This window comes from Geotrypetes seraphini, chromosome 4 (genome assembly GCF_902459505.1).
Source record: "Geotrypetes seraphini chromosome 4, aGeoSer1.1, whole genome shotgun sequence".
In the NCBI taxonomy this organism is placed as follows: domain Eukaryota; kingdom Metazoa; phylum Chordata; class Amphibia; order Gymnophiona; family Dermophiidae; genus Geotrypetes; species Geotrypetes seraphini.
In genome coordinates, this window is record NC_047087.1 from 43,117,721 (window position 1) to 43,133,070 (window position 15,350).

The 15,350-nt window shown below is 41.9% G+C and overlaps 1 long non-coding RNA gene across 1 annotated transcript in view; it reads right to left on the reverse strand.

Moving 5' to 3' along the window:
* Positions 1-11,724: 11,724 nt before the first annotated feature.
* Positions 11,725-15,350, reverse strand: part of LOC117359149 — an 83,615-nt gene continuing 79,989 nt past the window's right edge. Inside the window, exon 9 of the long non-coding RNA XR_004539171.1 lies at positions 11,725-12,227. This is a non-coding gene — a long non-coding RNA (uncharacterized LOC117359149). The remainder of the gene's footprint in view (positions 12,228-15,350) is intronic.

Sequence of the window (15,350 nt, forward strand, 5' to 3'; positions counted from 1 at the left end):
CACCCTGGAATCCCTATGGTTAGAAAATCCATGTGTAACGGGGAAAAGGATAGTGATAGGATTATACTACCATCCTCCTAGGACTAATAAACTGGGTAACACAGTAATAATAGGTGATTTCAACTACCCCAATATTGACTGGGTAAATGTGTCATCAGGGTATGCTAGTGAGATAAAATTCCTTGATGAAATCAAGGACTGCTTTATGGAGCTGCTTTATGGAACCGACATGAGGTGAAGCAATTCTAGATCTAGTTCTTAGTGGCGCACATGAATTGGTGAAGGAGGTAATGGTGCTGGGGCCGCTTGATAACAATGATCATAACATGATCAGATTTGGTGTAATCCCTGAAATTAGTTTACACAGGAAATCCAATACAACAGCACTTAACTTTAAAAAAGGAGTCCATGAGAACATGAGAAGAATGGTAAAATAGAAACTTAAAGGTGCAGCTGCAATGGTCAAAAATATACATCAGGCACGGATGTTATTTAAAAATGTCCATCCTGGAAGCCCAGACTAGATATATTCCATGTATTAAAGAAAATGAGGAAGGAAGACCAAACAGCAGCCAGCGTGGTTAATGAGTGAGGTGAAGGAAGCTATTAGGGCAAGAAAAGAATCACTCAGAAAATGGAAGATGGATCCAATTGAAAATAATCGTAAACAACACAAGGAATGTCAAGTTAAATGCAAGGCACTAATAAGGAAGGTGAAGAGCGATCTTGAAAAGAAGATTGTACTGGAAGAAAAAACACACAGCAAAAACTTTTTTAGGTATATTTAAACGAGAAGCCAGGAAGAGAATTGGTTGGACTGCTAGACAACTGAGGGATAAAAGGGGCTCTCAGGGAAGACTGTATCTCAAAAAAGATATAACAGAATTAGAAAAGGTACAGAGAAGGGCAACAAAAATAATAAAAAGATTGAGATTACTTCCCTATGAAGAAAGGCTAAAGCGGCTAGGGCTCTTCAACTTTGAAAAGAGATTGCTCAGGGGTGATATAATAGAGGTCTATAAAATAATGAGTGGAGTGGAAAGGATAGATATGAATCGCTTGTTCACTCTTTCCAAAAAATACTAGGACTAGGGGATATGCGATGAAGCTACTAAGTAGTAGATTTTAAACAAACCAGAGAAAATATTTTTTCACACAACGTGTAATTAAACTCTGGAATTCGTTCTGAAATCAGTTAGCTTAGCAGGGTTTAAAAAAAGGATTGGATAATTTCCTAAAAGAGAAGTCCAGAGGCCATTATTGAGATGGCTTGGGGAAATCCACTGCTTATGCCTAGGATAAACAGAATAGCATCTGTTTTGCTACTTGGGATCTAGCTATGTGCTTGGGTCCTGGGTTGGCCACTGTTGGAAACAGGCTTGATGGACCTTCAGTCTGTCCCAGTATGGCAATTCTTATGTTCTTATGTTATGTTCTTAAGTAATACTTAAGTGGTGAGGTATAGAGGATTAGAGCTTAGGCCAACAAACGTTGATAAATGATGTGAAAAATAAAAGCTATGATGTGACACCCGAATATAAGTGAGAAATAAAGTGAATGTGAGAGCTGAGCCAAATCAATTGTCAGAATTTTACCGGCCAATGATCAAAATATGATTGCCAAACATCGGAGATCAGAATCAATCCTAAAGCTGCCAAATGAGTTATAACAACCAAGCAGCATATGTATAAGGGTCCTTTTACTAAGGTGCGCTAGTGCATCTTAGTGCACGTTAAATACTAACGTGGGGCAACGCGTCCATAGGATATAATGGACGCGTTAGCATTTAGCACACACTGATTTTTAGCGTGCGCTAAGACGCACTAGTGTGCCTTAGTAGAAGGACCACATAGTTCAAACTAAACATTATCTGCCCAAAAGATATATTCCATATATTTGGCTCAAGCTAAAAATGTGTAGTTACTAAAGGAAGCAGCCTCAGCAGTCAGAAACAATCCTTAAGCTCCACAGTGAGTAAAATCACAGCTTGAAGCAACATGTAAAACCCAGTGAAAAGGTTCAGCTCAAACATTTTCGCATTATAAAGCAGAGATTCAAACACAGTCTACCTTGCAGGGTGGCAGGGGTTACACCGCTTAAACCATGATAGTAATTAGGAGTCATTGCCAGAAGAGGCTGAGGCGTGCAATGATACCTTTATGTTCCCATTCAAGGGTCATCGGAACAAGCAATGACACTGCGTGTCTTTTCGAAAGGGCATCTTTGAGTCTGTGATTAAAATCTTTTTTCCCTTTTGCCGACGGTGCATTCCTACCTCCTGTTCTAACCCGGCCCTTTCGATCCGCTTTCCTTTCTCTTCTCTTGTCCCTTTGTTCAATTACTTTTACATTTTGCTGTCTTCTCTTGCCCGGTTTCCCATAATCTGTTTGCAGAGTGCTTGCGGTGCGTGTGTTTGTCGGTGGGGCAGTGAGAAGACGCGCTGTGATATATATTCAAGCCTGAAGAACTGCACCGTAATTAGCACAGCTCCATCTCATGCAAATTAAAGGTGCGTGAATTATCACAGCTAATTTACTACGTGTGCCTTGATTTAGGAATTTGAGATTTTCCTCGTAATGAAATAGGATTGCTTTTTTCCCCTAAATTTATTACCTTAACGTTTGTTGTAATTGCTCAGCTGTGTCCTGAGTCCCACTATGGTGGGGGGGCATATGAGATTTAGCTTATGAAAAGATTGTGGCCAACCTCATGCAATCTAATGTTCCCACTACAAGACTGAGCCCCTGAGATCAAAATTTCCACCACATATGATTTTTTCTGATTGATTACTTGAATGAATTGCAGCAGATTGGTTGTGCATACACATTCCTAATGGAAACTGTGTATTATTGTCACTATAACTACCTTTATTGATTGAACTTTTATATTAAGGGTGTTATGTACAAATTTGCACTAAATCCAGTAGGTTCAAGCATTTTACATGCTGTTTCTAACGTGCACATTGGGCTTTCACAACCATTGTAATTGGATAATAGTATGCAAAATACGGTGATGTCACAAGGGTGCTTGTTAGACTGAATGCAGTCATTGTATTACTCATGCAAACAAAAAAGAGAAAAGGAACCCATGAAACATGAGATGCCATGGCAATTAGATTTTCTAACATTTCAGGTGTCATTTTTATTGAGTTCTTATGTTTTTATTTTATTGTGTACCCCCTGATGAAGGCATGATTGTGCTGAAACGTGGATCCAGGTTGGGTCTTTAGGAAATATAATAAATTCTGTCTTGCCTCTTAAGTTACAATGGCCCTGAGGAACTGGACCACTGATCTTTGAGTTATAGAATACCTGGAAAGTACTAGCATTAGGGGAACATTTTTCTCTATTCTTTCGCCAAAAGTACCCCATCCAGCACCCCACCACTCACCATACTGAAAGTGACTGTTCCTGGTGCTCCAGAGCAGGGTTTCTCAACCTGCAGTATGCGGACCCTAGGGGATAAGCGGACTGCCTGTTGGGGGTACGCGGGTTGACTGCAGAGTCTTCCCTACCACCCCCTGCCGCCCACTGCCACCACCACCATAGCAACCTTACCATCACCTATTCAGAACACTGGCGTGCTGGAACTCTGCTTCACTCATTGCAATGCATAATTTACCCTCTGATGACAAAGGCAATATGGCAAAGAAATTAGCTATCTTTCAAGTAGACTCCAGTTGTCAAAAACATCTCAATCCGAAAGCTAAGGCCATCTCTGGACAAACCTCCCTATCAACCTCCACCAACTTCTTTCTACTCTATTCCCTTTAATATCCCCCGCCCCCCCCTAATAATTTCTCTAGAGGCCTGTTTGTGGTGCCATATTTTAAACAGCCATTTTCTTCCATCATCACACACTGTAGTTTGCAGTAAGTTTGAACTGCATCGTGATCTGTTTTGTGGGAATAGGATGGCAGTTTGGGCGGAATGTAGCTCAAACTCAGCAAGAGCTGGGTGTTATAGTTATCCTAAAGTTATAAAGAGGAATAAACTATATAATCTTACTAGCTGATGCCCCGGCGTTGCACGGGTATTTAATTATAGCAATAACACTGTAAATGGATTCAAATAAAGATACTTTATAGTGGTGAAAGAAATTATTTTTTTACAGCTTTATAAAAAGTACAATATTCAAATAAAAATGTGAAATATTTGACAAAATGAATACAATACAACTAACGCAAAACTTGATTATAAACAACATTTTTAGTTTCACCTCCAGGAGCAAGAACATATAAATTCTTGGGTGAACCCACCCTTGAGCAAGCAACATAGAGTTGTCCATGGGAAAAACAGGGGGATCTTAAATCCACTCCACAGTATGTAATAGTCTGTCCCTGTGATTTGTTGATTGTGATAGAGAATGCAAGTCTCACTGGAATTTGCAATCTCTTAAACTGAAAAGGAAGATCTGTTGGAATAAGTGGCATCCAAAAGTTTCAGTATTGATTTAAACAACTCAATATGTGGAAACTCAGGTTGAAAAGAAACTCCATGCAGTTTTTTCCCGGTTCAGAATGGAACCTGTGTTCCTAGTTCAGCATATGTGAGTACTCATGTAATGTAATAACATTATGAACTGGGGTGCATGAAGGAAACAGTTACAAACACAGTTAGAACATACAAACTCTATATGTATGGTGTCCGTGGTAGAATAGAAACGATGTCCCTAGTGGTTATAGTGTCATAGAAAGTGTTTTATAGTTGGAATTACTGTGAGAATGGCAGCTTTTTACATTTTTTTCCATTGACATGAATGGGTGAAATCTGATTTTCTGTTTGTAGCTCCGCTCATGTGTGCAGGTGGGCCGCGAGACCCCCAGAACATATCACCCCAGGTAGTGAGGGATCTGCAAACCAAGTTTCGTTCAAATAGGTCAAGCCGTTTTTGAATTACTGTGAGAATGGCAGCTTTTTACATTTTTTCCATTGACATGAATGGGTGAAATCTGATTTTCTGTTTGTAGCTCCGCCCACGTGTGCAGGTGGGCCGCGAGACCCCGAGAACATATCACCCCAGGTAGTGAGGGATCTGCATTTCGTTCAAATCGGTCAAGCCGTTTTTGCGTGATCGCGGCACATACATACACACATACATACACACATACATACCTCCGATTTTATATATATAGGTTAGCAAGGCCTACAAAATATAAAAACTGGCTAAGCACATTAGCAATTATATCAATAGAGACTGCACAAGTTTCAAATAGTAGAGAAAAAAAAGACCTCAGATATCTTGCTCCAACAAGTCCCAACTAGAGAATGACAGGGTGGTTGTTACCCGTGGCTAGCTGCGGCTAGCCGTGGGTAACCCGCCAAAACGGACACCAAAAAAAAAGGTCACCGCGAGTTCGGGGACAAGGCCATTCACCACCCCGTGGAGCGGTGAATGGTAGCACGGGGCGGTGAACAAGTAGTGAACGCACGGTGAACGAGCGTTCGATCCGGCAGCCCGCTCTCTCCCGCCGGCCGTCCATGCATCTCCCTCCCTCCTTTTCCCTTACCTTTTCTTCTTGAAACTGGTGATTTCTATAAGGCTACGAGCTGTATTGAAGTCGCGTCGCGTTGCCTGCTGGAAAAAGTCTCCTCTGACGCAACTTCCTGTTTCCGGTTTCATCGGAGGAGACTTTTCTAGCAGGCAACCCGACGCGACTTCAAAGCTCCGGCTGTAATACAGCTCGTAGCCTTATAGAAATCGCCAGTTTCAAGAAGAAAAGTTAAGAGAAAAGGAGGGAGGGAGGGAAATGCAAAGTTGGCCGGTGGGAGGGAGCTGCTGGACCGCGTGAAAGGTGCTGAGGATGGGGGGATGGAGAGGAGAAGACGCTGAAGACGGGGACGGTGACGGGGCGGTGAAAGAGACAGCGGGGACAGTGACGGGGCGGTGAAGGGGACGGCAGAGGCATGGACGGGGCGGTGAAAGGACCAGCGGGGACAGGGCGGTGCAGAGGATGGTGGTCCGGGGACGGGACGGTGACGGGGACAGAATTTTTCCCCGTGTCATTCTCTAATCCCAACTTCATGAGACTGAATATATTTTATATGAGAGCTTCTCAGGTCATTGGTTTTTTAAAAAAAAACCTCTACTTTAAGTATATCATTCTATTGCAGTCTTCAAAAAAAAATTGAAAAAATGTGTCTTTAAGCACAGTTTTCACAGACACAGTCCTATATCATTCACAACTCACAACCACAACAATTGAAAAACAGCAAAGTCCAGCTGTATTCTTTATCTTGCATTTACAAAAAAGCCCAACAGTGGCCCTCTTTCGCCTCCAGCTTTATCAAGGGCTGCAACATTAATTCTCCATCGGTAGTCTTCGCCAAACACAACATTATTCACCCTCAGTAAGGGATTGCACCAAACAACTCAAAACACAGAAGATATCCAACAGAATAACTGTTATGGAGACATGCCAAATGAAGGCCTGAGAAAAGTGTGGGGAGACTGTGTACTGGGGGAAAAATGGCACACTTAGGGTCAATAAGGGCCACCCCTTGCCCTCTGGGCCTTGCAATGAACAGCAAGGATGTTGTGGCCTAAAACCTTCCACCGCATTTTGTGATACTCAAAACTTTGCAACACTGACTCTGTTTCAGGAAGCATTACATAAGGCAACAGAACAATTTCTCTTCAAATGCTAATTTCAAAAGGCTCCAGATAGAGCTCAATCCAATGGGCACGCCTTTATAGATCCTAGGATCAGAGAGAGATTAATAAGAGCAGAATTTCAGCATCTCTTAATCATCCTGTTCTGTGCCTATGACCCTGTCTCCTAGGCTCCGTCGTCAGTTAACTGGCTGCCCATAGCCAAGCCTTGTGTCTTCAAGGGCCTGATGTTAGCATTCAAATCCTTACACGACATGGCATCAAGCTATATGATGACCAAGCTTCCTCCGTACATGCCACACAGGTCCCTCCGCTCCCAGGATGAAATATGCCTTAAAATGCCCCCGGGTTATGCCCTTCAACTGCAAACCGCCAAATAACATTCCTACTCCCACTTCATACCGACTTACTGGAATCAACTGCCCCCTCAGATTAGATCCCTTGAAGGACTCCTCAACTTTAAGAAAGCAATAAAAACATACCTGTTTACCTAACTCCCCCGCCTATGACCAATAGATTACAAAGAAATGTATGTGTCGCGTTAGGATAAAACTTGTATTGAAACTCTTGCACTGTAACTAGGAACATATTTAACCCTTCAAGTGCATTTGTAAAGGGTTCTTGCAAATGGCAGCAGTGTAGATCTTTCATCTATAGAGGTTTACAAGGATGCGAAACAACAAGGATGGGAAGCATTTAAGCGTGGTACAGTAGCTCTCATGTTTGCAGGATGGAAAGTAGCATTTCTTCTAGATTCACACCCCCACCCCTGTGAATCTATTACCAAAATCTCAGGTACATGAAATCTCAAGAGTTCACAGAAAGCATTCTACAGTTTAGGGAGTTCCCTCATTTTGTCTATTTTTTTTTTTCCCAAATGCTGGAAAAATAGTATAATACTCTAGGTAGGAAGAGTTCAGAGTTCCTTGTGGTAAAAGTGGTTCTTTGTATGTTCTTGATCTTTGCTCTCTGTGTGTGATCAAACTGATCTATGTAGAATCAGCACACCGACAAATCCGCGCAGGACAATTGCGCCCTGACAAATGCGCCCTGACAATTGCACGCAGGACAATGCCACCCCGTCAATTGTGGCCCGTGAAATGCAAAAGGCATACATACATTGAAGGCCCTGATTTGCTCTTGCGTCCCCTTGGGAGGGGCCTGAGGAGTCTGAGAAAATCAGGGCCTTCCAGATATCCAGTTATTTAAAGGGTTCCGATAATCATCATGTAACCCTTACCCAAACACTAGATAGGAAGTGAATGTTTTAAGTGTAATGGGGGTGTCCCCCACCCCCCTCAAAAAAGAGGGTTAGTTCATAACCCTCAAAAAGACAAAATAGCGTCCATTCAGTGCGCCCATTTGTCATGAGCGCAATTGTCGGAGCGTATTTGTTGGGGCATAATTGTCATGCATGCATTTGACGGGTCACCGTAGAATCTGCCGTTTGAAGAGGAATCAGCTAGCGAATAAAGGATTTCTCTGTGCTTTTCGCAAAGCTAAACAATATGTAATCATTTTCATGAAAAGTCCAGCTAGTGCAACCAGCATGTGCTCACTGAGCCGATCAGACGGTTTCACAATTTACTTATCAGATTAAGGTGAAAATCCTAGAATTCTGTAGGGTTGTCACATCTGTGAACTGTTAACCGTATTAACTAATTTGATTGGACACCACCAAAGAACTTTAATTTAGCAATATGCCAGACATAACTTAGAAGCAGAGCCAAATACATCATTTGCAGTTTGAGACTGTTATATACAGTGAGGGGGGGGGGAAAGTAACCCCTACATTTCTTGCAGTTTTCTCAACCACGACTTTGAATTTCAATGAGAAATGTTAACACATTAATTTAGTAAAGTCCACCAAAAAGTATGGTTTTTTACTTTATTTCACTTGAAATATACAAATCACCCAAATTTTATACTATTTCAACTATTCCATATAGTATATGAGAACCTCAGATCTCAAATTGTTTCACACATTAATTCATTATATATTCTTCAGGATCTCAGCAACACCACTCACTGCTCAAAATATCTCATTGCAAATTAGCTTTATGTGCCGTGGAGGGGCATAATAATAATAAAAAAAACGTCTAAGTCTCCTTTTGGCCTAAGGCCTCAAACGTTGAAAGTAGAAGCAGGGAGAATGTCCATTATCAAAAAAACGTCCAAAAGGAGGGTTTTTTTTTTTATAATGGCCTGCCTCTACGTTCAGCTGTTTAAATGCCCAGACTACCACTATGTCTACACTAATAACATATAATCAACCAAAAACAGCCTAAGTTCCAAACGCCCAACACAAGAGGTTTTAGGCGAAGGAGGAGCCAGTCCTTCGCCTAAAAACTGGATTCTGTAACTGGTGTCTGTCCAAAACAACACCGGTTACAGAACCCACTCCACCCCCCCTCCCCCGACTACGATGGGGACAAGAGGGAGCCCAAGCCCTCTTGCCCCGGCGATCAGCGAACCCCCGACTTCGATCGGGGCAAAAGGGAGCCCAAGCCCTCTTGCCCCGGTGATTGGCGAACCCCTGACTACGATCGAGGCAAGAGGGAGCCCAAGCCCTCTTGCCCCAGTGATCCCGAACCCCCGACTACGATCGGGCCAGGAGGGATCCCAAGCCCTCCTGGCCAGGTGACCCCCCTACCCCCCACCCCTCCTAAGATATGGGCAGGAGGGATCCCAGGACCTCGTGTCCTCAACGTACCCACCTCCCACATCACCCCCCCTGAACCCCCGATCGGCCCTCCGCTGACCGGCAAGACCCCCCACCGACCCCCCCAACCCCCCACCCCAATCCCCATCCCCGTACCTGTACAAGTTGTCCGGATAGGTCCCAAGCCCGTCTATCTGGCAGGCCAGCCATTCCTGGAATGGCGGATCTTAGAGCCTGATTGGCCCAGGCGGCTCAAACCCCGCCCAAAGGTGGGGCCTGAGGTGCCTGGGCCAACCAGAATCGGCCCAGTAGCCTTAGGCCCCTCCTTTGTATGCTGCAGAATTTGGAGTGAAAAGAAAACTACATATTACAACCATATGATAGGTGGCATAGATAAACTAACCTGAACTTGAGACATTATATTACCAGATTTAATATTTTGTCTAATCCTTTATCGAAAGAGTAGATGTACTTCTATACTTCTTCTTCTAAGCTAATCAGTGGATTGAATACCTCTATATCTAGATAGATAGATCTAAATGTAGAACAGAAGCATTATTTTTTCAGTTGGTATTCATGTGTTTAGAAGTGTTCTCTTTGCAAGAATGTCTAAATCTATTGTACAATAATTAATGTTTCCAGAAATCCCTTAAGGTAATAAATTATAAAGAATAGTTAGTGGAGAACAAAGCATTTTAAGAATGAAGTCAAGGGAGGGGGCCAGGGTGATGCATAGCCACCGCCTAAAGCTTTGCATTTTATAATATTGTGATTTATTCTGCTAATTTGCTAACTGCAAACAAATATACCATTTGCTAAGGCTATAATTTGTAACATGAGCCCGTACATCTATATAACTTGATAAACAGCCTGCTACTTTAATTAAAGAAAGGATGGATCAAGTTTTAAGACCCTGTTGAAAAGAAAATGAACTTGTATGCATGACCATAGAAGAGAAGTAAGAGATATCCGAGACGCCTCAACTATTTTTTCCAAACCAAAATGCAGATTTTTTTTTTGAAACAGAGTACACATGACTGATATTTTTGTAAGAAGAGCAAAATGCTTTAATGGTTTCATGAGCTACTTGATTAAGGTCACAGTGAAAATAGTGCACTAATGTTAAAAATTTTTTAAAATTGAGAGGAAACATTGCTCGTCTTTGAAGGCAAAGGACTTCTGACTAACACCATAACAAATTTCTTAGCAAAGAGGACTCATACCATTGACCAGTTCGTAGGAAGAGGCCCACACCAATTCTGTTCCACTGGATCAGACGGTAGTGGTATAAGAAAACCCTCATGCAGTTCAAGGCAGGGAAATTATTGAAACTGGCCAAGATAACTATGCGCGAATAAGCTGGAGCTCACAATAAAGACAGGCAACTCCCTCCATTTAAGTGCTGGAGCAGGGAAGGCAATAGTAGGGTTTCTCTAATAAAAACGGGGAATGAAAGAAAATCAGAGCCATGCGTTGAGGTTTAAACTGTTATAAGCAGCTGTTCACTTAGACCGGGGGTAGGCAATTCCGGTCCTCGAGAGCCACAGGTAGGTCAGGTTTTCAGGATATCCACAATAAATATGCATGAGATGGATTTGCATCTCAAGGAGGCGGTGCATGCAAATCCGTCTCACACATATTCATTGAAATAACACCAAAAATGAAAGCGCTATAGATATAAACACTAAAAAGCAATTTATTTTTTTTTTTAGTTCAATATTTTTTATTGAGTTTTTTGAAAAAATATAAGAAACAGTTCAAGTACAGGGTATCAAAAAATAAAACAAAACATTTAGTATAACAAATATTCAGTTATATTGTACAATGTAGAATTGAATCGTTTTAAAAGATCTAAAGTACTAGGACTGTTCATGAAAAGATAATAAAAGAAAAGATAAGAGGAAAGAGAGATTGAAAGAAGAAAGAAAGAGAATAAAATGAGGAAAAAGATGAAGGTAAAGAAAAAGAAGAAGAAGAAGAGAGGAGTGTCTATGAAATAGATTGAACATATGAGTCCAGGAATTTCCAGGGTGATTTACATTGTGTCAAACTTTTGGAAAGTCGAATTATATTTTTTCTTTTCATAAGCATATGATTCAAATTTATGATACATGCTCAAAGAATTCCACCAAAAGGTATAGTTTAGTAATGAAGAGGACTTCCAATTTTTCAAGATGTGCATAAGGGCAGTCACAAACATTGCATCAATGAGTTTAGGAGGACAGTTAGACTGTGTAAAACAAGGGTGTTGAGATCGGAGAATTATAATGTCAAAGGAAATTTCTTCTGAACAATTGGTAATAGACTTTATGGTGTCCCAAATGCATGTCCAAAAGGAACGAACTTTAGCACAGTGGAAAAGCATGTGATCAAGAGTCCCAGCTTCTTTCATACAATTCCAACATATAGAGTCTTGTTTTAGGTTAGCTTTCCACATCCGAAAGGGTGTCCATACCGCATTCCACATAATGAAGAACATTGATTGTGAGACTCTGGATGATAAAAGAGGTCGGTTTGTCGATGACCAGAAGAGTTCCCAGTCATCATTTTTCATTAATTTCATATAAAAATGCCTTATTCTCATAAACTACATTTTATCATCAATAATTTAACAATTTAACATTCAAAGTCATATCTCATTCACACACCATACACTCCCCTCAATACAAATCAATACGCAAAATTCTTATGCAACACCCATGCGAACGGGTTCTGAACGAGCAGTTAAATCAATGCGTGAAGTTCATATGCAACACTGCACAGACAGGTGGCTACAGTCCTTATTCTTACTCCACTCTGCTTCTCAAATCAAATCTGTTCCAGTATATGTTGTAATCTTTAAAGTTCCTCCATCTGCTTGTCGCAAACATCAAAGCTCGACACAGTTCTGTGTTTCGCCAATAGGCGTCTTCAGCAGCTTGAATTGGTGACGGCTCCACTGCTACGTAATTTTCTACAATACATAATCACTTACAATAAATTTCACTCATATTCATTTTGGATATCCTGAAAACCTGACCTGCCTGTGGCTCTCATAGAAACATAGAAATAGACGGCAGATAAGGGCCCACGGCCTATCTAGTCTGCCCACCTTAATGTCCCTCCCCTACCTTTGCCCTGTGAATAGATCCCATGTGCCGAGGACCAGAATTGCCTACCCCTGACTTAGACTGTTCTAAGTCTGACAGTCTGAGAAGCTAGTAATCAGTACAGCTGCCAATTAGGGATGTAAAGGTTGAAAATGTTTGTTTTGTTCATTTTCCCCCTCATGTCCTGATGGAAGCAATATCATTAAAAGTGCACGCTGTTTCCTGACAGTGTATGCATCTGTGTTCACTTTTCTTGCATGTGACGTCTCTTTGCAAATAATGCACACTATTGATATCAAATGAAAAAAAAAAGCATGTTTTGAGGGGGTCAATATTCAGCTGGCAATGGTGAGCATTTTGCTTACCACCTGGATATTCAATGCCAGGCCACGTTCGTGCTTCGGCATAGCTGGTTATATTGACATTCAGCACTTTTAATCGGCTATGGGATACCGCATAAAGACAGGAATACTTTTCTTATGAGGTGAGGTCCCATTTAGGCATGTACCCTGGCTGGTTAAGAGCTGAATATCAGCCCTTAACCAGTCAACTGCTGGTTCCACCCCCAGAATGCTACCAAAAAAGCCATTTTTCACTAGCCGTTAATTTTCAGTGGCAGCAACCAGTTAAGTGCCAGTGAAAATTAGCGGAAAGCCCATGCAAGCAATTTAAGCAGTCAGCTGGTTAAATCATTTTGAATATCAACCAGTTTGTGTGGGGTTTTCAATCATTCTCACTTGCCAACAATATGAAACAACATAAAATATGTCTAACGTGTTGTTTCAAACGAAGGCATACTCCTACCAGCAATTACTTGTTCTGCTCCATTATGGACAAAATCTTTTAGCCACAGCAGCCAGCTGCTACAGAACCAAGTTCAGTGGTGTAGCAAGGGTGGGAGGTGCCGGGGAAGGTGGTGACCCCACCCCTCCCCCACCGCACACGCGCCCCTTCCCCCATACCTCCTTAACTTCCCCAGCATGAGCAGCATCTCCAACTTGCTGCCAGCGCCGACCTCGGCTCGCCCTCTGACGCCACTTCCTGGTCCCACGACCAGGAACTGATGTCAGAGTAGGGTTACCAGATGTCTGGGTTTCCCCGGACATGTCCTCCTTTTCGAGGGCATGTCCTGGAGAGGGGGGGGGGGGGTTCCAGACAGCTTTTCAAAACTCAGCACTTTATCCGGGGCTTTGAAAAGCTTCCAGCTAGCAGCAACGTCAGGACGGCATCTGCATATGCGCGGATGCAACGCGGTGACACACACCAGCGCATGTGCAGATGCCCTTCTGACAAGCAAACAGATTGAGGGGTGGGGCAGGGAGGCAGAACGGGGTGTGACTCGGGCAGAACGGGGAGGTACTGGTGGGACTGGGGGTGGGGCCATGGGTCCAGATTATTGTTTCAGAAAATCTGGTAACCCTATGTCAGAGGGCATGTCCTGATCTTGTGACCAGGAAGTGACATCAGAGAAAGAGAGCCAAGGCCATCATGAGCAACAGGTTGGAACTGCTGCTGACAAAGAGCTAGAGGTATTGGGGGGGGGGGGGGAAGAGAAAGTGTGCATACAGAGGGGGAAGGGTGGGAAGAAGCAGGGGGTGGAAAGGAGGAGAGGTACTGGTGCCCCCACCAAAAAGGTGTCACCAGTCTCTCTCCAGCTCTTCTTGTTGTTGGTTTTAATCCTGGAGATGTAGTAGTACATGGTCTGAGGAGGATTAAAAATACTAATTCATTTTTATGTGACTAATATTAGTATAGGTTTTGTGACATATTTTTTGTTCCCTCAGAAATTATCCCTCCCCATCTACACACATACATACACACACACACGCCTTTAACAAACAAAGCATTCCTGTCATCAAGTCTCTTCATTCTTTCCCTATTTGTTTTGGGTTTTTATTTTTCATATTGTTGCCACTCTTAAGATTTTTTTTCTAAATTATTTTTATTTTTTTGTTGTTTTTCGCTTTTTTTCCCTCTGAATTAAGTAATTGCTATGCAAAATGTTGTGACATTTTGGGCCGGGGTACTAATGGCTTTCTCAATTTTGAATTTGTAATGAAAATGCTTCTTTTTGGTGAATTAGGCAAATGAAACGTAAAATCAATCTAATATTTTGTTATGGCCTATCACTTAAACAAAATATCGCTGCATCAATTTAAAAAATGTGATCATATGGTCATTTGAAGATGCACACCAGTCTACAGGAAGTTGAAGGGCATCAGGTCTCATTTCCGTATGATAAGAAATAAAAGGGAGCTTACAAGCTCCGATACATTTCTGTTAGATTAATTCTCAGTGGGACTTTAACCCTCCAGTCACATTCCTTTGTTCCTCTAATTTTTTTTCCTTGTTCACTGACCCAGGGCATGTATTTGACTAGTGACCCTCAACTTTCTTTTAATAAAACACAGGTCAGCTGGGCAACATTCACACAAGCAAACAGCAGGTTGACAAGACTTGCTTTGAAAGTGCCTAAATTGTCCTCCATGCTGACCTAGGTCTGCTTTCCAGGATTATGAGAATGTTTGCACTAAGCCAATCATTAATGCCAATACATGCAAGCATATATCATAACAGTATTAATTTTGGACATCCAGAACTTGTGGCGGGTTTGAGGAAAGAGGGGGCGTCAAGGAATAGTATCTAAAGTCGACAAAAGAAAGAGAACAAAAAAAAATTCTGATATTTAAGCCACAGGATCGCATCTGACCAGGGAAGAAATATGGCAGGCACATTAACATGCTGCCTTATGTAATACTGTGTTCTCTAGCATTATTGTATGCCTATGTGACTTGTTAGGGCTGCGTATTTTTGTTAGATTATGTTTTGTTTCGAAACAGCATAAACAATTTCAAACTAGCACATGCTATAATGAAACAATACAAACAGAAAACATAATGAAAAGAAAATTGAACCAAAATAAAATGAAAATGAACTTTTTTCTGCTTTTGCGTATCGCAGTATCCTTGGCATAAAATAGGACTTCT